At 43.1% G+C, this 27,389-nt stretch overlaps 1 protein-coding gene and 1 non-coding gene across 2 annotated transcripts in view; both read left to right on the top strand.

Moving 5' to 3' along the window:
* REXO5 (RNA exonuclease 5) overlaps positions 1 to 27,389 on the top strand; it is a 1,525,618-nt gene that overhangs the window by 583,882 nt on the left and 914,347 nt on the right. The gene's annotated exons all lie outside the window — the stretch shown is intronic.
* On the top strand, positions 24,081 to 24,243 carry LOC122817410. The gene has a single exon (XR_006367241.1). It is a non-coding gene; the product is annotated as a U1 spliceosomal RNA (small nuclear RNA).

Below are 27,389 nucleotides of genomic sequence, written 5' to 3' on the forward strand. Positions count from 1 at the left end.
ATACCCCATCTGATGTTGTAAATCTTTGTTTTTTCATTACAGATAGGACCTCGGTTCGGTCCTCAGAACTGATATGGCGGTTTCCCAGCTCGCATAAGGCAAAAACTCCCAACTTAGAACCTATCCACAATGCCACTCTCCTAGTTACTCCAGATCTTGTTTGATGCGTTCCTAGTCAGGCGTGTTAGCCATCTCTCTCAAAGCTAAGTAGACAATTGTTAATTTTATGACCGTTTTTCTTCAAAATTACTAAATTTTTAGTAAAGTTAGCCATTTCTCACTGTTGCCTATAAACTAAGCCTATTTCCTACCCTTTTCCTTGATAATTTAATTTTTTACCTTTTTTGGTACTGTTCCTCTCTCCTGTCTTTGACAGGCCTTCCCTTTTTACTAGTGGTATTCTTTAAAATAACATCACTGGTATTTTCTCCCTTATTTTTTCTATAGGATAGCATTGTTACCTTACCATGTCAGACAAAGCTAAGTTGGGATTTAAACAGTGTGACAAATGTGAACGTAAGATGGCTAACTCAGATACACATGTCCATTGTGTCTACTGTTTGGGCATGGATCATATTAAAGCTGACTGCTAGCTTTAGTAATCGGACACTAGCAGAACGTAAGAATAAACTTATTTTAAAAGTTTTACTCAAGACACCTTTCTCAGAGGCTCTATCTGGGTCAGAGGTCTCACCCCCTCCTAAGACCAAAAAACATAAGGAAAAATGGAGTCACTCTGTTCCTGCATCTCCGTCAGTTACGCAACTGAGTCGGCTCCGTGCTTCGCCGGCACCCTCGGCGCAGACCTCTTCTGCACCAGGCTGTGTGTCCTCTCCCTCGGTGCCAACCATGATATTCACTCCTATTTTGGTTCCAACCACAGCACCACTGACTTTATATGCCATCCTTGGTTTCCACATCGGCTCCGATAATTGTACATGCTTCGGCACCATCCCTGACCATGGTGCCGACAGTTCCTTCAGCTCCAAGGCTCCGATGACTGTATATGCCTCAGCACCATCCCAGGCCATGGTGTTGACAGTTTCTTCGGCTTCATTGCCTCCAAAACTTGAATACCTGCCAAGAACAAGATATTCTCCAACTTATTACCTTTTTTGGGGCAGAGCTTTAGCCCCTTTCTAGAAATACCTGATTCCCCTTCAGCAGCCTCCTTTAGATCCACTAGGAGTTTTTCTGAACTAGACCTTAGTGCAGGTTGTGGACCAGCTTTTGGCAGCTAGGGGATTCCCCATTCCAGCTAGACCTTCCGTCCCTCCTGGCTCGGAATCTTTTACCACAGCTTCCCCTGTTTATCCTCCTCCAGCATCCACCCTGATCTCGGTACTGATGTCCACTTTGGTACATACTGTCTAGGCTCTGACAGCAGTGTTTCCCCTGTCGGCACTGACCACCCTTGCTGCATCAGCTCCGATGGAGCTGATGCTTTCTCAGAGCGGTGCTTGGACCATCCGTACCTTGGTACCTAGTCTGGTGCCTATTTTCTCACTGGCACCATCTATGTCCACAGTTCTGACAGCTTCCAGTTCTCTTGGAACCCCCCCCATTGGAGGTGGGCTCTTCGGAGTGGGGTGTGACTCCGGTTCTGAGGTTGCTCCTCCTGGTTCCGAGCTCCCATCCCTCCTCGAGTGGGCCTGCTGTGCAGGTGGTGGAAAGGGTCTTTCATTCCGAAGGCTCACAGTCAACACCAATGACATCAGTATCAGAAACCTCCCCTAGCATGCACCTCTCCCAACCCCCTACGTCAGGTCCCTGGGCACGGGAGCCACAAGAACCCCGTTTGAAGGGAACTTCTTCTCCAGAGTCCTCCTCAGAAGATCCCACTGGAGACCCACCCCGGAAGAAACGGTGCAAGAGGAAGCACCTTAATTCCTCGGAGGAATCTATCACAGAAGACGCTGATTGTGATGAGAGGGAAGGGTCCCCACATTCTCCCCCAGATGACATTTCATTCGGAGATATTCTTGAAATCCTCAAACAGTGGGGGGAATGGAAGTCCTCTAACCCTTCTTCTGAGGAATCGGTGTTCCTGCAGGCCATCCGTGCCCGGCCATCTACTTTCTGGGTGACACCACCAGCAGATGACCTTGTTAAACTAATTGTGCAGCGTGCCTGGAAGGCCCCGGACAATGTAGAACCTGTCCCCCAGAGACCAGACTGGTCCAAGCAGTTGACAAGTTGATTCTATGGTCGTGGTGGCAACCACCAAGAGAGAACTGGCAGAAGATAGTTCCACTGTCCATCCTCCAAACAGGGAGTCCTGGACCATGGACAGACTTGGGAAGCGGACCTATGCTTCAGCGACCTTCGCCATTCGGTCGCTGAACTATTTTGCACAGTTTACTCGCCTCCAAAGAGACCTAATTTCTGAAATGTCTTCATCTTTGGTGGGGGTACAGCCTGATGAGGTGCGTGACACTGTCGCCTCATAGCTAGCTACCCTTGAATCCATCTCTAACTCCTTGATGCATTTGATATCTCACACCACCGAGGGGGCAGCTCGAACTGCCGCATCTGATGTTGTCATGAGACGTAATGCTTGGATGTGGATGCGGTTGTGTGACTTCATAGACTCCTTCAAATCTTCCTTCGTCAATGCACCTGTCAACGTGTAGTGAGAAAGACTGAAAGACCTTGTCTGCTGTGGGCATATGCTTTTTCCATCCGCCAGAGGTCCTACTCCAGGAACCAGAAGGGAGGAAAGATGTGGTTCAAGAAATCCCAAGGATCCTTTTGTGACACTCGTGAACAATCCGCCCCGGGGCAGAGGGGGCAACTCATATGGAAGATTCCCCTTTTGGGGTAGAGGAGGTCCGCATAACCAGGGCACCAGCGATTTTTTCTCCGGCAGACTCTACCAGTGCTCCTGAGCAGCAGCCCGATTGCTTTCCTCTGGAAGCAGTCAGGGGTCTTTTTTCTCTGCATCTACCAGCCTGGCATCTTATTACTACCGATGTTTGGGTGCAGAGAATAATATACAGAGGCTACCAAATACCATTCGATTTAACTCCCAGACCCGTCAAATGAATCCCCGATGTACCACCCAATCAGAGGGAATTAGCAGCCTTAGAAATAGAAAAGCTGCTAAGAAAAAAAGTCATCCAAGCAGTCCCACCAGACCAGACAGGATCCGGGTTTTACTCGAGGTTCTTTTTAGTGCCAAAAAAGACAGGGGACTGGAGACCAATCCTGGATCTCAGCTTACTGAACAAATTTATCAAACCTCAAAAATTCCAGATGGTCACAGTACAGTCCATTCTTCCCTTCTTAGGGAGGGACAATTGGATGTGCTCTATAGACCTCCAGGATGCGTACTACCACATAAAAGATGGATCACCGCTCCCGGAGGTTTCTTCGCGTCCGGCTGGGAGCCATCATTACCAGTTCAGGGCACTGCCATTCGGTCTCTCGACAGCCCCGAGTGTTAACCAAATGTATGGCAGTTGTGGTAGCTCATTTTCAACTACAAGGATTCCAGGTGTTTCCCTATCTAGACGCCTGGCTTCTTACCACTCAGACCAGGAATCTCCTAGTCCGCAGCCTCTCTTATACTCAAGGTCTCGCTCTCCGCTTGGGGATTACAATCAACAAAGACAAATCTCAGATGTCCCCAACGAAGACACTGGAATTTATTGGAGTGGTCTTCGACACAACATCCTGTCAAGCTTCTCTTCCCCCCTCACAGGCTTTTGAAAATAAGACACCAAATCCAAGACCTTTTTCCTCACACATATGTACCAGCATATCTTGTACTTCAACTCTTGGGCTCCATGGCAGCTGCCATTACATTAGTACCACTGGCAAGACTGCACATGAGAATCCTGCAGTGGCTTCTTTCCGCACAATGGTCATTGTTAACCCACCCACTCAACCACATGATACACCTTACAAACCGTTGCAAGGAAGAAATGCTATGGTGGATGAAGCCACAAACGAATCTTTGGTGTCGACTGTTCTGTCTTCCCCAACCCATGGCCACGGTGACCACGGATGCTTTACTGTTAGGGTGTGGGCATTTCCAGGGAAAGACTGTCCAAGGCACCTAGGCCCCCATCGAGGCCAACTTGCACATAAATGTCCTGGAACTGAGGGCAGTTCTGTTAGCGTTACAAGCGTTCCATGCAACCCTACCGTCAGAGACCATTGCAATTCAGTCAGACAACATGTCAGTTGTCTGGTATATCAACAAGCAAGGTGGAACCGGATCTTACCCCCTGTGTCGGGAAGCCATGAGGATTTGGCAAAGGGAGATAGCTTCCATTTGCTTTTTTATAGCAACCACATTCCCGGGAGTTCCAGCCTTATTGCGGACAATCTGAGAAGGAACATCCTGATGCCTCACGAGAGTAGTCTCTCAACCCTGTAATAGCAGATCGGATCTTCCAACATTGCGGAAAGCCTTTCTGCAACCTGTTTGCTTCCCCTCTAAGCTACAAATGCAGAAGCTATTGTGCCTTGATTCCCCCCTCAGGGGGAACCACCGAGGGACGCTCTTATGTACGCTTGGCCTCCGGGTCTTCTGTATGTATTTCCCCTCATTCCAAAATTTCTCCAGAAAGCTCAGAGGTTGAAAAGCAAAGTGATCCTCATTGCTCCCTACTGGCCACATCAAGTCTGGTTCCTGTTTCTATGGCCTCGTCTGATTCACAGCCCGTGGATCCTGGATCATTCCCAGGACCTGTTATCTCATCCTCAGGGACTGATTCATTCAAACTTGCACAGTCTCAAGCTCACAGCTTGGTTCCTCCACTTCCAGTGATTGCCAGGCTGCCTGACATCCCATCTCCTGTTGAAATGCTTCTGGCCTCACACAAACCTTCCACTAGAAAGGTTTATTCTAGTAAATGGACTAGGTTCTCTGTTTGGACCAAAGACCAGAACTTAGACCCTTTCTCTATGCCTATTCAAAAGATCCTACAATACTCTTTTACATGCAGGAGCCTCAGCTTCAACAATCACTGTACATTTAGCAGCTATCGTCAATTTTCATAATGGTCTTGATAATTTTTCAAGTATGTCACACCGCCTGTGCAAGACCTTTTTGAAGAGAGTATTACATGTTAAACCTCCCTTAGAACCCTGGGATTTGACTCTGGTGCTTCAGTCTCTCACAGGTTCTCCCTTCAAGCCCTTTGATTCATATGATTAGAAATTTTTGTCATGGAAAACCATACTTCTAGTAGCACTCCCCTCAGCGAGAAGAGTATCTGAGCTGCAGGCCTTGAGTGTCAAGAGTCCTTACTTGATCTTCCACACAGATAGGATGTCCCTTCATACTGACCCTTCTTTCTTGCCCAAGGTCATTTCTGGCTTTTCCATTAACCTGACGGTTTTCTTCCCAAGGCATTCTAATAGAGGGGAGTACCTTTTGCACGCACTTGATGTGCACTGGCAGCTTCATTGTTATTTGGACAGGACTAAATCTTTCAGGAAAACAGACCAATTGTTTGTGGCCTTTGCAGGACCCAGATTGGGTAAACCCATTTCCAAAGTGACTTTATCCTCTTGGCTTAGAAACATCATTACCTTTATCTACCAACAGAATAAGCTATCCTTACCTTCCAGAATAACTGCTCATTCTACCACATCTATGGCTACTTCTGTAGCTTTTCATTCCAGAACCTGTATGGACGATATATGTGCAGCAGCCACTTGGGCAAGACCTCATACCTTTATATCTCATTACAAATTGGATTTGAGCTCCAGGGGACGTGCATCTTTTGGTTCTATGGTGCTCAGGAGTATCCTTCCTTAGGGCCACCCAGGATTCCAGTAGCTGGGGACTCTGTCCTATCTGTAATGAATAAACAAAGAAACAAAGATTTACAACATCAGATAAAGATGTTACATCTTACCATAACGTTCCATCTCTGTTGTAGATCTTTGTTAATTCATTACTTCCTGCCCTCCTTCCCCCTGCCTGGACTGCTGGTGGACTTTAGGAAGTCCTGGTTAGAGTATTTGCTCAAACAGAGCCTCCTACTATTTTTTCTAGTACTACATCTTTTATCTAGGGTAGGCATACTGAATCTGGAGTAACTAGGAGAGGGGCATTGTGAGTAGGTTCTTAGCTGAGAGTTTTTGGCTTGCGCGAACTGGGAAACGGCCGTATCGGTTCCGAGGACGGAATTGAGGTCATATCAGTAATGAATGAACAAAGATCTACAACACAGATGGAACATTATGGTAAGACATAACTTCTTTTTTCAGAACCCACCACTGTTTAGCACTAAAAAGCCTACATTGGTTAGAATTGCATCATCAGCTGACATACACAGCTTCTTACCACCTGTAAAATTATCCAGCTTCCATCTGCCTGTCCAGCAGTAAAACTTCTTCTACACAACTATGTTTTCAGTTAATCACTGCGATCCAGTGACCAAAAACTCCCATCCGTCTACAAACCTATCAAATCTGCTGGGCATTATTTGTAATTGTACAAGGTTACTAAGGCCTGGAAATCAGTCAGTACCTTCCTTTCCATCTTTCAAAACTACTCTGTTCTTGTGCAAAACTAGGATAAACTATATCCCTAAATGTGAACAAGTAGCTTTTCATTCCTTATACCTCCTTATTCTCCCTTCTTCACTCACTTCATTGCTTCTATCAAATTCTCTTCCCTGGCTTTCTCTCTAAATATACCATAAGCCTTTTTTTCTCTCAATTTATATTGCAATTCCTGTTTCTATTAAGGTAACTTACCTGTAATTTCTATGCAAACTTTGTAAAATTCCTCTAAATGTTAAATGATTGTTGTATAACTTGTAGCAATTCTTAATCAATTTTTTGTAGTATGTCTAATTTGTTATAATTATTTAAACTGCAGATGTTTTTGTTTTATTTTTAAAGGTTGTGAAAATATTGTTCTTAAAATGTTTTGTAATAATTTGGAGCTTTTCTCCCCAGGCCATCGCTGAAAGTGGGCTTCTAGCCAGTCGGAATTCCCTGGTAATCAAATGTCAATCGGTCATTAAATAAATAAATAAATTATCTGGAGGCAGGATTGGTCAAGTTACACATGCACTCATGTCAGTACACCACAGGAAGCAGTATGATTATGTCATTGTCCATATGGGTGTTAATAAGCTGGAACATACTTCTGTGGACCATATGAAGAGAGACATTGTTGATTTCTTTGAATATTTGTCTCTGGCGGGTATGTGCTTTGCATTGAACAGCATTCTACCTTCACCAAGGATGATGCCACAGTACAAATGAAAGATGACTGACTTCAATAATTGGCTTAGTTTTGGGTGTCTTTCCAGGGGGATTCAATGTTTGTCAGCATGGGCGGAATGGTTAAGATATCACATTGCTTTACAAAGGATGGTCTGCACTTGTCTTGCCTAGACGTGCGAATATTGGCTAAAACTTTATCCATCTCTCCTTTTTAGGCAATGCCAAATAGGCAAACCTACTGACATAGCAAATAAAGTCTAAAGAAACCTAAAGGTGTTACTGCTGAATGCTAGCAGCCTAAGTAAAAAAACTCCACACCCTACAAGCTCTCTTCACTGTGGAGAATATAGACATCTAAATTGTTACCGTGACATGGTTTAAATCGTGACAGAGAGTATTCTAGCAGTGCAAGACTTCAGTGCCTTCCACACATTTAGACCTTTTGCAGCATGGACAGGGACAAAAGGTCTCAATCTATATTAGCAACAAGCATAAGTCTATGTTAAATAGGACAAAGCCCTGGAATTTATCCATATCAAATCACCACAGACAAAGTCCCATATCCTAGCAAGCTATAGTATGTCCCTAGAATCCCATAGCTTGTACTTAGATGTACTGATGACACTCACTATTAAACCAAATACCCTATTCATGGGAGACTTTAGCTACCCCTCTTTAGACTGGGAAACAAACTGCCTCATACTGTTAGGCATAATGATTCCTGGACATTACTAACACAAATACTATTGTCTAGATAGTGTGCACATCCACCAGAGGAAAAAACATACAGGACCTGGAACTCGCCAATATGGGAGTGCACTACCCCCCACCCCACCCCCGTGTAACATCCTCACTGGTGAAGTCAGACCACAAGGCTGTCTCTTTTGAAATAAAATTAAACTCTGTAATCCCGGCAAACCATGTAACTGTTGAACTATTCCAAAGTAAACTACATCCTATTTAAGCGATAGTTTGTCAAAATTCAGTGCCCCTCCCAGCTTTACTTACTAGAAGAAAACCGAAAACAAACCACATTGGTGGAATCCTAACCTTAGTATGGTATCAGGAAGAACAGCTCCCACAACAATAGGAGCTCTCTAATTAAACTAAACAGGAAGTGAAGTGGGTTAATTAAATCCAAGAAAGCCAGTTACGAGGTCAAGATTGCCTCACAGGCTAAAGACACCCACAAGGCCTTCTACAGCTGTGTCCAAAACCTCAAAGGTAGCACACATCAGTGTACCAAGCTGGTGGTCAGTGGTGCCACATCCACTGAACAGAGCAACATAGTAAATTTGCTGGCTAACAAATTCAGCTCAGAGTTCACCCTCTACTTCCCCCTGACTCTTCCCCCATTAAATACCTACTAGCATAACCCCCAGTGAGTAGCAAGGAACAGGTCCTGGTGGCGCTCACTAATGTCAAAAATGGAGTCTTAATGGGCCCCAACAATATCCAGGATGTCTCTTAAATAGCTTGAAACATGACCTGTCAAGACCACTTTAGTCACTTTTTAACTATAGGCTCAAAACAGGCTTTGTACCACAAGAATGGAGGACTGCAACAGTTTTCCCACTTCACAAGGTTGGACCATCAACTGACCCTAGAAACTACAGACCTATTAGATTTGACTACTCTAATATGCAAAGCTGTGGAACGAATTATCATGGAAATGATGAAAGACATAGGCAACTTTCATACACTGAGCCCAACCTAGTTTGACTTTGTCAAGAGAAAGTCATGCCTTAAAATTGGTGGATGACTTTGAGAAGGCCACTAAGGCAATGGATGAGGAGAAAACAGTGCATACCTGGACCTGGCTAAGGCATTCATAGGTTCATAGGTAGGTACTAGGCTATTGGCCCTAGGGCATAATTAAGCCTAGCCAAAATGTTTCAGCTTGCACCTCCCATGTGATTTAGTTACCTGCGCCTCTGTTGAGCAGGGCTACAGAAGTGATTCCCGGGGTGCATTTCCTGTTCCCCATCCACTAATCAAGATTCCTCTTGAAGAGCGCTAATGAGGAGCTCTGCCTCACATATATGGGGACCTTATTCCAGAGCAGTGGGAGTCTCTGGGACACGAATCTGTCCCTCCAACAAGTCCTGTTTATTGTTGAGGTCAGGTTAAGGTCCCTAGAGTGTGTAGCTCAGGTAGATTGGGTTTTCCTTAGGTGGAGCATTTCCAGCAATTCGGGGTTTGACATAGCCTTGTATGTCAGGCAGAGATCACCTCTGAGTAGCCAGTATGCAACTGAGTACAGTTGGACTATTTTTAGCCTGGTGGCATAGGGCATTTGTTTTAGGCCAGTTATCCTCTTGTTGAGGTATTTTTGAGGCCTCTCCAGTTGTTGCAGGTGTCTAGTAAGGTAAATCCTGAATGGGGCATTGTACTCAATAATGGGTCTAATGAGTGATGAGTAGAAGGGGACAAATAACTTCCTTTTTTCTAGATGCAAACTCCTTTGTTATAAGATAGGTCATGTAGAAGGATTTACTAACCACTTTAGCAATGTGGTTATCGAAGGAGAGGTTACTATCCACCTGGGTCCCTAGGTGTCTTATCACACTCTGTGTTAAGTGATCTGCCACCTATGTGGTAATTCGTAGGCACTTGTTTTTTCCCGAAGGGGGTGACAATACCCTTTTTGGCATTTAGTTTGAGGCCATGATTTTGGCACCATGTATCTGTTTCAGTGAGACCCTTATGAAGGATATCTATGTCAGTAGGAGTCTCAATTATGGAACACAGTTTTCAGTCATCTGCTAACTTTGTTAGCCATAGTCCCTCTGTGTTTGCTTGTACCTCGGAGAAGTAAATACCGAACAGGAGAGTTCCCAAGACTGATCCCTGGGGTACTCCATTTGTCACAGGTTTGCAGTTGGACCTAGCGTTTCCTATTTTCGCTGTATGGGTTCTGTCCGTGAGCCAGTTGGCAACCCATCTTGTAATGTAGGGGTTTATATTTAGGTTAGTGAGTTTGTCTATAATTCCCGCATGGGGAATGGTGTCAAAGGCTTTTACAAGGTCAAGGTATGCCGTGTGGACCACCTTTCCCTCATCGATTGCTTTGGTGACCGTCTTGAAAACGTCAACCAGGTTTAGAAGACATGGCCTGTCCTTTACGAAACCAAACTGGGTAGGGTCTAGGGTTTGTAGGTTCCCAATGTTGTTGTTTCTGAGTTCCATGATGATGCTCTCCATGGCCTTGTAGACGAGGGTCGTCAGGCTGGTGGGGGCGATAGTTCCCGGGGTTGGTGGTGGCTCCTCCCTTTGTGAAGTGGGGCAACCGTTGCCATGCACCACTCAGTGGGCACATAGCCTCAGGTGAGGCTGTGGTTAAACATGGTATTTAGGTGAGGGATTTGTTCGTTTTGGAGTTCATGTAACACTCAGCCTGGTCTCATGGATGCTGTGATTTTTGCTTTAGAAAGTGCCTTTTTCACCTGAGTGTCTGTGATTAAGGGGGCAGTGCAATCTTCTGGTATAGATATGGGCCCTTTAGGGGGTGAGGGTGGGGTGAAGTTTGCATTGAACCTATATGCCAGTATATTGGCGATGTCAGTTGGTTCCGTGAATTTTGAACTGTTGTGCTGTAGCTCAGAGCAGATCTGAGAGTTGCCATTTACGTTATTGACATAACTAAAAAATGTTTTGTGGTTATCTTTGGTGTCCGTTGTGATGTTTCTTTCAAAGCTCACCTTTGAGGATTTTATAAGGGATCTTAGCTTTTTGCTAAGGTTGGTCAGGGAGCTCCTCCATTCCTGGGTTTTTACTCTTTTTTTGTAATAATTTCTTCCTTCTGTTATAAAGCTTGTTTATGGCCGGGGTCCACCAGACTGGTTTCCTTTTTTGGAGGAATGGGCCTTGGTTTTGTTCGGGATAGCATTGTCCATGCACTCATGTAAATGCTTATAGAGTGCTTTTGTGTAGGCTACAGCAGATTCAACCACATTTGTCATTCTGCATGGGAGTATCGAAGTTTGCCACCTCTGTCTTAAGTAGCATAAAGTTTGCTTTGGAGACGTTTTTCACTGTGGTTTCCTTGGGGGGCGGGTGTTATGTGGATATCGAGGGTGATGAGTATGTGGTCTGATGTAACCAACGAGGAATTTACCTCGGGTATGGAGCACTTGTCCCCCATGTTGGTGCTGACCAGGTCTAGTATATTGTTGCCCCTTGTGGGGGTGTTGATAAGCTGGTCCAGGGCATTTGAGTTAATATATTCCAGGAAACGTTGCACAAAGGTATTAGTGCTTGAGTAGTTTTCCCAGTTGATGTTTGGGTAATTGAAATCACCCAGTATTAGGGTGTTTGGTTGGACCCTCATGTTTTCCAGTACCTCGAGGAATGAGGAGTGGGGGTCTTGGGGCAGGGGTGGTGAGCTACAATCTGGATTGCAGTTTTGCCCATTGTCAGTTGCACTTGGATAATCTCTGAGGCATCATACTTTGCAACTAGTCTGGAGTTGTGGTTATCCTTGATGAATATGGGTACGCCTCCTCCTTTGGTGTTTCGTTCCAGGTTTTGTGGCCTAAATATGTGGTATGAGTTGTAGCCTGGAATCGCTGGGGTGCTCTCTTGAGCCTTGAACTAGGTCTCAGTTATTGCACAAATATCGATGTTCTCCATTTTGAGAAGAGCCCCGAGTGTGTACATTTTGAGGTTTGAACTCCTGGCATTGAGCAGCATTACCCTCAGTTTTTTGTTACTAGTACTTATGCTGGTGGGTTTGTCTTTTGAGCCTTGCCTAAAAAAGGCACTATGGGGGTGGCAAGAGCCCTGGCCAGTATCCTGAATCCCAGGGGTGACTGGTGCAAGCCATCTCTGGCAGAGCGTCATGGCTTGTCGAGCATGTCATTGCAGGCAGACAGATACTGGATCCCCTTTGAATGACGCCAGAAGCTTAGCCAATTGTTGAAATTTATTGTTTTTTTCCTTGTACTGAGGTATCATTCTTGGTGAAGGTAAGATGCTACTCAGGGCTAGGGTCATACCCGCCTTGGTTACATGATCAGAGAGCTCTTCTATGTCTCTTCATGTAGTCCAGGGAGGTATGTCTCAGGTAATTCACACCAACATGGACAATGACAAAGTCATATTTGTACTTGTTATGGAGTGACCTGAGTGCCTGTGTGATGTGACGGATTTTGGCGCCTGACAAGCAGCTGACAGTAACCTTCTCTTTGTCCAGCCTGGTGAGTGGGACATCAGTGTGCCTGACTATGGAGTCTCCTATTACAAGTGTGTTAGGTATGATGTTATGCCTTATGGGCTATGGTTGTGTGGCACACTGGTTTTGGAGGTTATGTGTTGGTTGCGGTGTGTTTGTGGGTGAAGGTTGCTTGTGTATCTGCTTTGGAGGTCTCTGTTGTTTCCAGAGATTTTTATTCAGAGCCTCCAAGTATGTCTTTGTGTATCTATGTGTGGGATTTGCAGTTGCAGATGTGATGGGTCTATGTGTAGTATTGCAGGTTAACTTCTCCTCTTGACTGTCTATTCCATTCGTGGCTGGAGAGAGCTTTGCCTCAAGTTTTGCTGTGTAAGTGCATCTCTCTCAGATTTTGGTGTCGTGTGGTAGGAGGAGAGGGTTGTCTGTGTATGTGAGGCAGTTGTGACATTGCCTCAGGATGCCCAGATTCATCAGGTGATCAGGAGAATACACTGGGAACTGGCCTTTGGACATGCCTGAATGGGTTGAGGAACTTTTCCTTGTTAAGCTGGTGGGGGAGAGTAATTTAACTGTTCCCTACAAACAAATGTTGGGCTTGTTAAGATGGTAGGGGAGAGTAATTTGACTGTTCCCTACAAACAAATGTTGGGGATAGAGTACTATAAATTATTAGTGCTTCAGTCACTTTTTTAAGCAAGTGCAAGTCCGAAGGCGCTGATTTGAGTGCTAGAACTGAAAGAACTGGCTAGTACTAAGGGAAAAACTGAAGACCAGACTCTGTGGAGCCGGAGATAGTTTAACCCTAGCTAACCGCTGCTGAGCTATCCACAAAACCGCGCAAATGTGGTTTTTATATCAGAAAGATAAACGAGATAGAAATTAGCCCAAAATGGCCAATAAAACTACAATTTCTGGGCTGAAACCACTCCTCCAAGGACAGGTAGGCTGTTCAAAGCTCCCCACTCTCACTGGTGAACAGAGTAACTTCCTTCTATCCAAGTAAGGTATGGGCAACACAGAAGCTTCAACACAGTCCAGGTACCAGCAAATATCTGAAAACCAGACTTTTCTAGCTTAGAAAGGCAGGAAATAGGAAATTTTTTTTTTTCAAAAATAGAACAGATACAGCAGAAAAAACACTTTTAAAATACAGAAATTGCTGTCGCACTTTAGTGTGAAGCCAATAACAGTTAAATAATGCAGTTTAAGACAAAAATGACTTTTTAAAGTGTAGGCAGTAAATAAGTACAAATGCAGTTAAAAACAAGCTTTTTGAGAATCAATAAATGCCAGAAACCGAGCGTTTAGACGGGATTAACAATAAACAGCAAGAAAAAGCAGAAAAATGGTACTTAAACACTCCAAAGTCTCTCTAGTCTCTCTCTGGTGCTGTAGGACTCTGCAGGACACCTGGGCAGGATCTTGCTGAGCTGATACAAGCGCAAAAAACATGCAAATGCGGTTTTTATAGCAGAAAGATAAAAGAGATAGAAATTAGCCCATTCAATACAATACCCTACTCTGGTATAGTTGCTAGACTCACAAAACTGGGCATAAACCCTTATATAACTCACTGAATTACCAGCTGGCTCACTGCCAGGATCCAGGAAGTCAGGATTGGTGAGACCACCTCCACTAAGAGACTGGTCACCAATGGGGTACCTCCGGGCTCCATGCTAGGACCACTGCTATTTGTCATCTGTCTATGCCTCTGAGGTAAAGTGTAATGTCATGGGCCTTTGGCTGACCATGTTTGCAGATGACTGTGAAATTGGAAACTATCATAGAGTCCTCCATGACACAAACATCTAACAAGAGAGCCTAGCACAGACAAATGATGGGTGCCAAAATTATGAATTAAAGCTAAAGGCCAAGAAGTACATTATAGTGCTTTTTGAGAATACTGCCACCCAGGCTAATTACTGTATCAGGAAGACTTCCCCAAGAATTGACCTGAAAGTCAGGGGTCTGGGAACATATGTTTAGGGTAATCTGACCTCTGGTAAACATGTAGCCAAGGTAGTAAAAGATTAATTCTGTCTCCCAACTTTTATAAGGGCATGGCATCCAAGTTCAGGGAAGTCATAGTGGCAGTTTATTCAGCCCTTATTATACCCATCACTGAGTATAATCCTCCCTTTGACATGTACGTGACCAGTCATATACAACAGTTAAAATGCCCATAAAGGTTCCTTACCAGTAGAATCCAGGATATAAACTCATCTTCCAGGCCTGTGCTTGTAAATGTTTCATCTCCCAAGCCCCTGCTTTCACCCATCAAGTGTCTCAGAACTTGTTAGAGATTTGGGATGCATGGCTAGGATTAAAAAGCCCTTGTGGTCCTAGTGGTTATTATCTTAGTAAACACCTATGAACCTATTGTCCTGTGCAGATTGCCTTAAAGCCCTGTCTTTATACTTGGTCTCCTAATGGTTACTGAGAGGTGATCTATGCCTGGCACACAAGTCTTCCTCTGATCTAGCTCTGATGGATCTTTTGCACGTCTGCAAAATGAACAGCATCAGAACCACTAGATTCTAGGATTTAAATTTTACTTGTGACATAAATAAGACATGTTGGTGAGACATATATATGGGAGATGCAGTGGTTAGCATTGTTTCCTCACAACAAGAGGTTCTCCGGTTTGATTCTTGGCTGGGCTGCCTTCTGTGCAGAGTCTGCATGTCCTCCATGCATTTGATTGGGTTTCCACCGACATTCCAAAGACATGCATCTGGAGCTTTTCTCCATGGGCCTCTGCTGAAAATGGGCTCTGTCACAATCAGAGTTTCCAGTTAAATAAATAAATAAATATATGTGCTTTGTATGGATGGGGAGCCTGTTTCAGAACATGGTGATCCTTTGAGACAGAATTCATACCTAACTAGGTAAGACTGCAATCCAAACTGTAGCTCAGTACAAATCCCCCACCATGCTCCAAGATTCTCACTACACCTTTCTAAACATACTGGAAAATATTAAGATACAACCAAGCACCCTAATACTGGGTGATTTCAACTACCCTGCACTAGCTAGGAAAACTACTTGGGTAGCAACACCTTTTCCCAACGGTTCTTGGAATTCATAAATTCCAATGCCCTGGATCAGCTAATCCATTGTCCCATCAGGGGCTCCAATATCCTAGATCTGGCCATTACCAACATAGGAGATAGATGACCCACACCAGTGGTCACCCACTCATTAGTCAGGTCTGACCATAAGTTAATCGTCCTTGACATCCACATCCCACCCCCATCCCCCCAGTAAGGAAGCCTCCATAAAAAACTTCTCCAAAGCCAACTTCATGCTATTCAAGTCAGAAGTGACCAACTTCATGACACCCATGTAGACGGGAGCTGAAAGTTCGACTGCTGAATCCTACACTAAGGCACTGTACGAGCACATCCACTTGTACATGAATCGTGCCATCCCAGATAGAACCAAGGCGCTCTCCTCCCAAAAAAAGGAAGCCAATCTGGTGGTCCCCTGCCATAAACAAACTATACAACAGAAGGAAGAAAACTGTTGCAGAAAAGAGGAAAATCCCAGGACACAAAAAACTCCCTTACCAGCCTCACTAAGAAGCTGAGATCCTTCATAAAATCCTCCAAAGCTAGTTATGAAAATAAAATTGCCAAAGATTCCAAAGACAACCACAAGGCATTCCATAGTTACATCAAGAATCTAAATGTCAATGCTCAGATCTGCTGTGAGCTACAACAGAATGGCATTAAATATACTGATCCCAAGGATATTGCCAATATCCTGGCAGATTGATTTAGTGCAACTTCACCCCCTAAAGAGCCCATCTCAGTACCAAAAGATTGGCAAATTCCGGTAATCACGGCCACACAGGTAGAAACCGCACTCTCCAAAGCTAAGAATACAGCATCCATGGGACCAGATGACATCTCGGGCTGTGTACTACATGAACTACAAAATGAACTGGCACCTCACCTAAGTGTCATGTTTAATCATAGCCTCACCTCAGGCTTCGTGCCCACTGAGTGGTGCACAGCTACAGTTATCCCACTCTACAAGGGGGCTCCATCTTGGATCCCAGGAGTACCATCCCATCAGTCTGATGAGCCTGATCTGCAAGGGCATGGGATGCATTATCATGGAACTTATTATCATGGAACTTATAAACAAAGACACTGGCAACTTTCAAACACTGGACCCCACCCAGTTTGGGTTCGTGCAGGGCCAATCTTGTCTCCTGAACTTGATTTAACTTCTTCGAATCAGTCTCCAGAGCTGTGGACGAGGGTAAGGCGGTCCACACTGCCTATCTGGACCTCGCCAAGGCCTTCGACACCATCCCCCACTCTGGAATCACTGCTAAACTTACTAAGCTGGGCATAAATCCCTATATCACTCGATGGGTTGCCAACTGGCTTACTGACAGAACCCAGACTGTAAAAGTAGCCGACTCCAAATCCAGCTCCAGACAAGTGGAGTACCTCAGGGTTCAGTCCTGGGACCGCTACTTCTCTGAAGTACAGGCCAACACTAGGGGACTCTGGCTAACAAAGTTCGCAGATGACTGCAAACTGGGAGCCATTATTGAATCCACAAATGATGTGGATATTCTACAGAAGAGCCTTACAGAAACAGATGCTTGCTGCCAGAGCCATGGGCTCAAGCTCAATGCCAAGAAATCTATAGTTATCCCCTTTGGGAAAAAACATGTACCCATGAATTACCACATAGGCAGCAGTACACTAAACACCGAAAGTGTGATAAGAGACTTGGGGACATAGGTGGACAATGGTCTCACCTTCGATAACCTCATCGCCACAGCAGTCAGGAAATCCTTCTATGTGGCACACCTCATCACTAAGGGCTCTTCATCCACAAAAAAGGTCGTCATTGTCCCACTGTACTCATCCCTCATTAGACCCATTATAGAATAGAATGCCCCGTTTGGTATGTATCTCTCAAGACATCTGCAACAACTGGAAAGGCCGCAGAAATACCTCACTAAAAGAATCACAGGCCTAAAGCAGGTGCCCTATGCTGACAGTCTAAAAAAACTCCAGCTATACTCTGTCACATATCGTCTACTCAGAGGCTATCTCTGCTTAACATACAAGGCCATGTCAAACCCAGAGCTGTTGGACATGCTACATACAAAGAAATTTCAATCCCTCAGAGCCACACGCTTCAGGGATCTAAACCTTGTCATCACAATGAACAAAACATGCTGGAGGGATAGGTTCCTGACCCAGAGACTCCCCAGACTCTGGAATAGACTGGCCATACATGTCAAGCAGAGCGCCTCTTTGGCCCACTTCAAAAGGAACCTTGACGATTGGATGGAAGATGGGAAATTCACCCCGGGGATCACGTCAGTCGCCCTGCTAGACAGCAGTCCAGGGAAGTAAATATTGTGGGAAGAAGTAGCCAGGGAATTGTTATGGCTATGCTTGTATAGGCCCTAGGGCCGATAGCCTAGTACCAATCTATGAATCTATAATATTTAATGATCAACTTACAGTATCTCAGCAACCACTCAAGTTATACACTGATAGCAGCATTTTGTTCATCCAGCTGAGAGCTTTCATATGCGTTAAGCAGTTCTGTCTGTGCTACCTGGCTGTTGAAATATTTAGAAAAATATGAAATGTATGACAATATTAATAAATATGTAGAACAATTAATATTTCTTTACCTGCAGTCGACAGAGGCCAAATACCAACACTTGTGTTTGCCGTAGTGTAAGCTTTAAGATGAAATATTTTAATACTTTGTATGTAGCATGGTTTTGAAATTACTGATACAAATTATAATCAAGCAATATTTGATGCCTAGAGGCCTAAATAGGATGCAACTGCAGAAACACCCGCTCTGTTCCTGTGCCACCTTATAGACTCTTCTCAGCATAAGGATTTTCTTACACTGGAAAAGGTGGATTTTTAACTGGAAACTTTCCTGAGCTTCTGTATTAGTTTCAGATTTTTACAACAGAATATCTCAGGACTGTAGGGTTCATGGCCTCTATGATTCTCATGATTCCACTCAACAAATTACATACGAGAAAAATTCAGTGGTTTGTATTTAAAAAAAAAATGGACCCAGTATCTTCATTCCCTAGTGTTTCAGATGCCAGTTGTGGGTTTTGTAAAAAATTTACTTCACTAATTGCATCAACAAATGGTGTAAATCCAGGTATGTCCTTTTCTGCACAGATCCCCAGTCAGTCTGTAACTACATACACGTAAACTTTTGCTTGAGGAGCAGTTTCTTTCAGGGTGAAGGTACAAGGCCTGACAGGCCAAAGCACATCAGAGTCAAAGAAATGTTAGCTGTGATCTATGCTTCATTATCTATAGTCCCCTGGACCTCTTTAGTGATACAGACAACACTGCAGAGATGTGGTACATAAGCAAGGAGGTACAAGGTCGTACCCTCTGGATATGGTGGCTTGGGAGTCAGATGTACAGAATTGTGCAACCCTCCAAGCATCTTACATTTTGGAAGATCAAAATATAGTGGTTAATATTCATGTGCAAAATGGGGAAAGGGGTTGAAGATGGATGGATTGATGGATGAATGGATGCTGAGCAAGACCAGGACAGACCCTCATACATGGACATTGAACAAGGAGGAACTCCAGGAGTTGATCCATTTATGGGAAACACCTCAAATGAGTTTGCCTCCTTTCAAAACAGACAACTGAGCAGGTTCTGCTCCAGTGCTCCTTGCAGGCAAGCTTGGAAACATGCATTTTCATTTTCTGTGGTCTGGGATGTTCCTTTATAGATTTCCACCCTTTCAACTGATACCCAGGGTAATTATGAATACTTGATGAACTCCCCAAAAGTTGTTGTGGTGACTCCCTTTTGGTCCAGGCATTATTGTTTTTCCCTTCTTATCGGACTGGCCAAGGGCAGTTGCCACATGCTTCCTCTGACTGGGCCTACTCACACAAGACCAGAGAAGTTTGATACACCCCAGTCTCAAACCACTTCAACTAAGTGCCTGGATGATTCAGTGTTGATTCATTTTAAGCATCTCTTTCATGAGTATGTGCAGTAGATACTATAGGAGACAAGAAAACCTGATATTAGGAAATCCTATATTAGCAAATGGAAAAGATTTTATAGTTGTTACTTAGCCAGTCACCAGGGCCTTATTCGGGTTTATGTAACATTGTTTTTTAAATATTTTTCTGAGTTACTTCCCTGTGGTCTGTCATATTCCTGTGAGGGTACATCTTGCAGTCATTTCAGCATCTCTGTCCATGGATTCTCCCCTTTCTTCTCTGTTTTTGGTAAAATGTTTTCTTAAAGGGAGGGGGTATATATTAACCATTCCAGAAAGCAGGTGGCCCCTTCCTGGGATGTTAACTTTGTACTGGAAAAGTTAACTTTGTCTGTCTTTGAACCAGCTCATCAGGCTGATTTAAGGTTCATTAACTAGTAAAACTGTATTTCTTATTGCTCTGATATCTGCAAGAAGAGTATCTGAGTTACAAACTCTCATGGTGGGTGAATTCCTTCTGTTTTTTTCGTAAGGATGGAGTCTCGTTAAGAACAAATCCCTCATTTATGCCCAGAGGTATTTCAGACTTTACTTTGAATCAAGCCACAAATCCCCCAGTGTTCTATTCAGATCTTCATAACCAGGGAGAAAGGATTCTATGTACTCTAGATGTGCATAGGCAGTTTAGGTACTATCTTGACAGATCTGAGTCCTTTAGAAAACAAGATCAGCTATTTCTTTCTCATGACTGGACTAAGAAAGGGCAGCATGTGTCAGAACGCACTATTTTGAGATGGTTGTCTTCAACTATATTGCCTTTTGTTATGTCCACTATGGTAAATCAGTTCCAGGCAGTAGAAAGGCATATTCTACTAGAGCCTTGGCATGTATAGTGGCATGTCGGAAAAGGGTGGTATCCAGAAGCATTCTACAGGCAGCAACTTAGTCCTCAGTATGTACTTTTACAAAGCATTACAAACTAGATTTCTCTTCCAGGCCCAGGACTGGCTTTGCTTTGAATCGTTATCCTTCCTCCTCCTAGGTTGGGTGGGCTTTGGTAATCAAACCATATATCCAAAGAGCTACTTCAGCAGTGATGAACATTGTACAGTTGTGTAAGTTGCACTTATCATAATAGTGGATGTTTGAATTCCTCACTGCTGCAGTAGTAGGGTTGCCACCCCTCCGTTTTTTTTCCGGACAACCCGGAAATCAAACTGATTCTCCGGTAGTCCGGAAAACACTGTACAAACTCTGGTATTCTGTTTCAAAAAGGAAACAGACTATCGAAGTTTGTAAATTGGCTGATTTGCTTTTTTTTTTTTTTACAGAAAAGCATAGTAAATCTGTCGAAAGCAGGCAGCAGGAATGATAGAGGGCGGAGTCCCCCGCAGTGATGTCACTGTGACATCACAAAATGGGCGGAATGTGGGTGGGAGAGGGGGTGGGATGGGTGGGGTTAGTGGTGACGCGAGGGTTGTGGCTTTACTCCGGTTTTCGCCACGAAGGAAGGTGGCAACCCTATGCAGTAGCTATATCCACCCTCCATCCTTCTGCTTCTGTGTTTAGTTAGTTGTTGGTAAATAGTTATTTGTTACTATTCATACATTTTAAAGCTTCAGGATGAGTACACACTTCTCTTATGGGCAAGAAAGTCCAGAAGATTTGTTTACTCTGCTGATTTCCCTCCTCTGGACTGTCCAATCAGCAGTCAGAGTGAAGAGTGTGGGAGGGATCTAGAGCTTTGTGAAGCTGGCTGGTTGTTGTGTCCCTGGCAGAATACAACCCATATGGTTAAAATGTTTCTGCACCAGACTGAAATTTGAACTTCTACTGTTATTGTAAGTGCATCTTACACAACTGTATTTTTGTGCCCTCTAACTTGTTTTTGTCCTGTTACAGGTTTTATCAACAGTCTTGGGATTCCCCTATAAAGGCTTTAGCTGATCTCAAAGTACCATTTCATAATGTTTGTAAGTTCACGAGACACTTGTATGTATGGATACCATGCTAAAAGTCTTCTTCAGTTCTTTCCACTTCTAGAGCTTCACTTCTCACATTAGATTCAAGAGCAATTTCATCTGTGTAGTGGTACTTATTTGCTGTTTATTGTTTTGCTTTAGACTCTGGCATTAAATACCAATTTGTGATTCTTTGCCAGTCCTTTCGGTATAGGCATTTGCATTTTCATATGCTTTTAATACTTGTGATTCCTCCTCCTTGAAAATGGATTATAGTGAGACAAGGAGGGAAAAAAGTTAAAATCTTGTAGTGTTTCTGAGGAGGGTACTGCTACTTAGATGACTTCCATTTACAGGGGCAAGCCATTGTTATCAGTAAGTGCTACAGTCCTCATTATCCTGTGTGCTATCAAAAAAATAATACTTTAGCAGGACCTTCTTCAGGACCTTTGTTGGTGTCCTCTCAAATAATGCCTGGTCTAGAGATTTTAGTGATGGATGAGGTCAGTCCTTTCTTCTTATTTTTTTAATCCACCTCAGCTGCATCTATTCCTTCATCTGATTTGACCTCTGTTACGATTTGGCCCTCCTATGATTGTAAGTCCTTTGCTGCTGAGTTTTTTTTTACTGTTCAAGAAACTATGTTAAAATGCAGGGACCTAAGATGATTCCTTCTTTGGAGTGATGTTTATGTATGGATTGGACACATGATACATGAATCCACAAAGGTGCTCAGAGGTTCAGAAATAAATAAAAGAACTCCTTCCCGACACGTCATGAAAACGTATACTTTTATGTGTGAGGTAGATTCAGTCTCCTTGTAAGATTCTGATAAGAAGACTGAGAAGTGTCTCTAACAGTGTCCGTCACAAATCATTTTATTGCTTCCTTGAAATGTATGCATGAATTTTTCAGTTTTTGGCAGGACAACCTGATTTACCTGAAAATAAATACAAAAAAGTGCTAAGGCTTCCTGAAGCCAAGTGGACAGTGCTTCCATTTTACTATAATTTAAAGATATTTTAAAGGCTAACAATCCCTTAATGCACAATCTGTCGCCTCCTAAGAAAGCAGATGGGATATGTAAAACACATTGTGCTGGCTCTGTGGGGTAGAGAGGGAGATGGAGCCTTGACTATGACCAAGGTTTGATTACCACTTTAGGCACCAGGGGTTCTGAATGAGAAGGATAGGACTGAGCAGCTGATAATCCTTTCTTGGGTGAAGAAAGGCAGCCTGTTGTACTGTAGTAGTGCTGTCTGTCTATGAATGTAGTGTACAGTAAATGGATCAGGAATTTGTTCTTGGTGCTGTCAAGCAGCAAAAGCAGTATCCTTCTGGGATGGAATGTCTCAGAGCATGTACATACCCTCAAAAAGGGGAGACATTGTGGTCCTTCAAGTTAGCAAGTGCATATGTCAGCTGTGAGGGATGAGAAGTTAGGTCATCACTGGAAAACCTTTTATGGCAGTCTGTGAGACTGTCTCTTGCAGTCTGTTTTTGCACCATGGAAGGGGAAGAGATGGGCCTGATTGATCATTGTGGGATAGTTGACTGACAGACACCGGAGGGATAAATCTGTATTAAAAAAACAAAAAAACTTAGATTTTTAGATTCACAGGTCCTATATAACATGAATCAGCCTGCTTGTGATGCTGTTTCCTTATATATTTGTTTGCTGCGGTAGCACACTGATCAGTGTTGACCAATTTCAGGTTCAGCCTGAGTGAAATACAAAACATTTCATAACACCTGATGAAGTCGTTTGCATTGTCAAGACAAAAGCACTAAACTAAAATACGTTGGTGTGGTTCCAGTTTCATGGTTATTCTTCATTTACTGGTTGGTATGTTTCGTTAACATTTCATAAACAAAAAATACAGAAATGTAAGTGGCAACAGAGTAGTTAAGACTAATTACATAGGAAAAAATGTGTACATACATCCCATTGAACAAGCACAATGCAATGTACAGTCGCGTAATGTGTAATGCACAAATATATGCATTAGTTTGTAAAGTGTGTCAGTCTTCATTGAATCTTGAGAGAGGAGAAAAGACTGAAAGGAAATAGGTTAGGTGACATGTCCTGTGTTGAAGCAGGAGTGTTTGGCTTGTTTGAAGAAGTGCTTTTTGATTTGCATTCTGAGTTTGGACTAAATGCTGATTTCCTTAATGCTGATGGAGTTAGCTTGCCAAACAGTAGGTGCCTGAGAGGAGAAAGCATGTGCAGCGCTGTGTGGTGTTTGGTTCTAAGAAGAAAGCTGGGCCTGACAACTTTGCCCTTTGATAATTATTCAGGGTAACTAGATATGGGGAAAAATTATATACATCTGTTAATTAGCTGTTGGGTTAATTAATTTAGCAGACCTGGAATCATAAAAGCTGCAGTTTAGACCATGTTCAGGAAACCTATATCTAGTTCTAGTAGTAATATAGCTTACAAAATAGAGAAATTGGTTGTTAAAGTAGGTATAATTTGAATTTGTACACTGAAATGCTTCATTAAGGAACATGTCTGGGAGTGTACTTGGCTGAGAACTGAATCTTACACTGAAGATGTTTATTGGCAAATGAATGAATGTGGGAGTAAACTGGAGCACCCAGAGAAAACTCACATGGAGAACATGTAGACTCTGCACAGAAGGCACTTGAGTTGAACTTTTGTATAAAATTAAAAAGCGCTTGTTTTTTTGAATGTCAGCAGGTCATTGTTTAATCGGGCTGTTCCAAACAGTGTACTGCTGGTTCAGCATGAATATAAGATAGTTACCTGACAGGGGGAGATATTACGATCAGAACGGTGGTTTTCCCAGGGTGAGGCTCACTGATTGCATGCAGAGCGGGTTGACCTCTGTAATGTCCACAAATATGGGATACTCAGCTGCATAATTTATGGTAGTGTGGGACTGCATTTGCACTTCCCCTGACAAAATGTAATAACAGACTAATATGAACATTTACTTTTTTAACTCATAAATATTTTGTATACAGATTTCGCAAGACTCACATGTTTTTTATAATTTGTGCGATGTTTTTAGAAGCCTCTGATCCTTTTTCAAGATTTTATTGTGTAGCTTTTCTCCTTGGGAAATACTAAGCGAGGGTGGAGGGGTAGCATAACGGTTAAGGTCTTTACCTGTGGTTATTGGCAAGGGTTGTAATAGTCTGTATACTGATAGCCTAGTATTTATCTGTGAACATACGATCTTGTTTCACACAACTCTGCATTTGGTAAAACAGCAGATGTTTTTTTTATATCTGGAAAAGAAAGGCAAAAAGAAGATCTTTTCAAGGTAGGTATGTATCCTGTACTCAAATACCAGATACATTTTATTAGAAAGGAAATGATTTTGTAGAAAATGGGCTTCTATGAAGGGTCTGTATCATTTGGTAGAATGGAAGTTGCTAGGGTATATCTATACTTCTCTAAGGTCAAAAAATTCCTCAAGCTGCAAGTTGTCTGGACAAAATGCTGATAACCGTTTTCAAAAGGAAATCAGGTGCCACTATGGTTTTGTGTGTGTGTGTGTCAGCAGTGATTCCTTTGATTTGAGAAATTTCTCCCTTCATGTTTATGCAGCTATGAATTTAATATATGTATCTCGGGGTTGGTGTGGGGTAAACTCATGAGGTGGAAGAGGGACTTACCCCTGCAAAAAAATAACTTGACCTTTCATAGTAGGACCACTTATGTGGTTGATTCTCAAAACACTGAAAACTCGTATAATTTTAAAATTATTTTGTGAAGTTATAATATATACAGCATATCATACAGTGAACAGTATCCGAGTTTTTTGCAGAGAAACTTTGACCTCATCTGGTGCACAAATAGATACTGTGCTGGCAGTCATTTTAAGTACTTTGCCTGGGGTTAGCAAATTCCCGGAAAGGAGCTTGGATATAAGCATAACAGGAATAAAGCAAACAATCAGTATGGTAAGTTGGCTTGCCTTGAAGCAGAACTGGGGAATAGTACTGATTAAAGATGCATGGTCAGTTTTGTGAGAAAGTATGAGGCAGTTAACAAGTAAAAGAAAATGAAGACAACAATATGTGCCCATTGTTGTGTTACACAACGTTTGTGGGTGGTGGGGAGTAAACTGTTCTTATTTTGATCCAGTTGTTCACATTCCTGTGCACACATGGTATTATATTGAGCAGTAAATCCAGCTACTGATGAGTGCATTATTTTGTGACATACATCTTTAACATTGCTGCTACAGTTCAGATCCAAAGTAAGCCAACCTTTGGCAGTGAAAGGTGATTGTTTTTCTTTTTCCCCTGTTGTTATGCTTGGACCTGGAATAGAATGAGCATCACTCGTTATGCATCTCCTTTCCTGGAATCTACTGACACAGGCAAACTGAGCAGCCTTTGTAAGTTATTTACAAACTTTGAGTCAGGTCAAGAAAGGCATTTTAAATGGATTGCAAATTAAGTTAATATCCAGGTCTTAAATACTCATTCTGGCATTAGTAATGTTGCTGATTGTGGTTGAGTCTGTTGAAAGGTTTACCATTATGTCCTCCTGGTTTGCTGTTTTACAGTGTACTTCTCTCTCAGATTTGCTGTTTCACCAGTCTTACATAGCTGTGAGTAACTTCAGAGTTATTGTTTATTCATGTGAATTTACTTGCCTCACAAGTGAGGATAATGCACAAGAAGCTTTTAAAATAATTACTTTTTGGTGATTTAATGTCTCTTATTTTAATTACCGGTTTTGCTTTTTATCAGCCTAGACTTCAAAATTAGTTCCAGACTGATGGAGTACAGGTCTGCAGTAAAACCTCACATTTAGAATCCTTTGTGTTGTCCTCTGCCTAGCCAAAATAATTTTACACTGAAGTGTGATAGTTATTTCATGTCAATGCCCACCAAAATCCCATAAAAGAAGTGAGAAAGCTTATAGTTTCATAGTTCCATAGTATAGTACTAGGCTATCTGCCCTGGGGCATTTGTAAGCCTAGCCATAGTGATGTGGCTTTTGCCACCCCATGAAATGATACAAAAAAATGTACAGAATAAATTTAGAATACTGTGCCACTGTCTAGTAGTGACACAATGAAGGTCCCCTTATATAATAGAATTAGTTTACTGTGCCCCTGTCTAGCAGTGACACAGATTTGACCCCTGGGGTAAACTTACGATCTCCCATCCATTCATCAAGATTTCTCTTGAAGAGAGTCAGTGAGGGGCTCTGCCTAATACGAACTGGGATCTTGTTCCAAAGCATGGGAAGCCTCTGGGTTATGAATCTATCCCTCCAGCATGTCCTATTCATACTTGTGCTGAGGTTTAAGTCTTTAGCTCTCGTGGTCCTGATGGACTTGGTTTTTTTGAGGTGGAGCATGTCCATCAGATCCTGATTGGACATGGCCTTGTATGTCAGGCAGAGATCACCTCTGAGCAGGCGGTATGCTACTGAATAGAGCTGAAGTTTCTTTAGTCTGGCAGAATAAGACATATGTTGGAGACCCTTGATCCTCTTGGTGGGGTACTTTTGTGGTCTCTCCAGTTGTTGCAAATGCCGGGTGAGGTACATACCAAATGGGGCATTGTACTCAATCATGGGTCTGATGAGGGAGGAATATAGGGGTACAATGACATCCTTGGATCTGGATGTGAATCCCTTCATGATGAGGTGTGCAAGGTAGAATGTTTTTCTAACCACTTTGGCAACGTGGGTATCAAATGAGAGGTCGCTGTCGACTTGGGTCCCTAGGTCTCTGATTACTTTTTCCGTACTCAGTGGGTTGATGTCTATGTGATAATTTGTGGGTACTTTGTTTTTCCCAAAGAGGATAACTATACATTGTGTGACATTTAGTTTAAGGCCGTGGCTCGGCACCAGTTGTCCGTTTCTGTGAGGCCTTTTGTAGGATGTGTGTGTCTGCTGGTGTATTGACTATGGCGCCTAGTTTGCAGTCATCTGCGAACTTTGTCAGCCACAGCCCTCCCGTGTTTGCTTTAACATCTGAGAAATAAATGCCGAACAAGAGGGGTCCCAGGACAGATCCCTGTGGGACACCACTTGTGACTGGCTTTGAGTCTGACATTGCTCCAGTGATTTT

Source organism: Protopterus annectens, chromosome 12.part0 (assembly GCF_019279795.1).
Source record: "Protopterus annectens isolate FY-2018-M chromosome 12.part0, PAN1.0, whole genome shotgun sequence".
Taxonomy (NCBI): Eukaryota; Metazoa; Chordata; order Ceratodontiformes; family Protopteridae; genus Protopterus; species Protopterus annectens.